The 1037-nt window shown below is 59.7% G+C and overlaps 1 protein-coding gene across 2 annotated transcripts in view; it reads right to left on the reverse strand.

Moving 5' to 3' along the window:
* The window catches only part of TP53I13 (tumor protein p53 inducible protein 13), a 4447-nt gene extending 3413 nt beyond the window's left edge, over positions 1-1034 (reverse strand). Inside the window, exons 1-3 of one of the 2 annotated variants that reach the window (XM_021713039.1) lie at positions 990-1028; positions 737-805; positions 462-506 (exon numbers count right to left, since the gene is read on the reverse strand). The gene's annotated coding sequence lies outside the window, so the exon portion shown is untranslated. Of the gene's footprint in view, positions 1-461; positions 507-736 lie in introns of both variants that reach the window. The other variant, XM_021713038.1, reaches the window with a different exon arrangement.
* Positions 1035-1037: the final 3 nt, after the last annotated feature.

Consider the following 1037-nt stretch of genomic DNA (forward strand, 5'->3'; position numbering starts at 1 on the left):
GGTCTCGAACCCGCGGGCTCAGGCAATCCACTCACCTCAGCCTCCCAAAGGCGGAGGAATACAGGCTGAGCCACCGAGCCCGGCTAGGGACAGAATTAATATCGTCTGCTTACAGAAAACTGGGGTCCAGAAAGCCAGGAGACTTCCCATAGTCCCGCAGGGGAATTGGGGCCTGGGTTTTTCCTAATACCCTCAGAACTTGTCCACACAGCCAGGTACCCAACAGCATTCCTGCCTCGACACTGCAAAGGACAGGCCTATGGCTCACTGTCCTTGGGCCACTTGTCCTGGGACTGATCCCGTCCTGAGCTGGAGGGTGGAGTGGGTAACTAGAAACCTTGCCTTTTCCTGAGGGAAGTGGTAAGGAATGGAGCTGATCAGCAGAAAAGGTGGAGGAAGTCTGCAAAGAGGTCGCTTTCTCCAGGTGTAGATGTCAAGGATGGGTCCCTGCTTGAACTTACCTGCCCTGGGCTCACCCTTGGTGTGTAGGTCACCCTTGGTGACACCTATACGTGGGGAAAAAAGAAAGCTTAGAGCAGCTGAAGGAATCCGTGTGTGGGGTGGGGAGGGAACAGCAGGCCCCAAATGCCAGGCGGGATGGAGAAGTTGGTGACTAAGAGCAGGAGGAACCAGCAGAGGTCCCCAGAGGGTAAACTGTGGAGGGTGTGGCGAGGCCAGGGTGGGACTGGGCTACCCCTTCACACTCTTCTCTCCTTCAACCCTCCAAGGCTACTACCTGCGGGGGCAGAGGCCACAGGCCATTGGGACAACGAGCTCCCGCCTCCTCTGTCGGTTCAGCCACCACCTGTGGGTCCAAGGCGCAGAGCTGGGGCGCTGCACTCGGCAAGGGCCCTGCCCTCCCCGCAGGCCCAGCCCGCCAGCGGGGAAGCTCCCAGTCCCCTCTCGGCGAGCCATTCTTTCCAGGACGAACTTTCGGCGAAGTGCTTGAGATCCCGAGCCGAAGCCTTTCCAGCAGCGGGTCGCCTTACCTCACTGGGACCCAGGAGCCTCGCAAGGGCTGCCAGAAGCAGCAGCGG

This window comes from Carlito syrichta, unplaced genomic scaffold (assembly GCF_000164805.1).
Source record: "Carlito syrichta isolate Samal-C Ts95f unplaced genomic scaffold, Tarsius_syrichta-2.0.1 Scaffold304000, whole genome shotgun sequence".
NCBI classification, from domain to species: domain Eukaryota; kingdom Metazoa; phylum Chordata; class Mammalia; order Primates; family Tarsiidae; genus Carlito; species Carlito syrichta.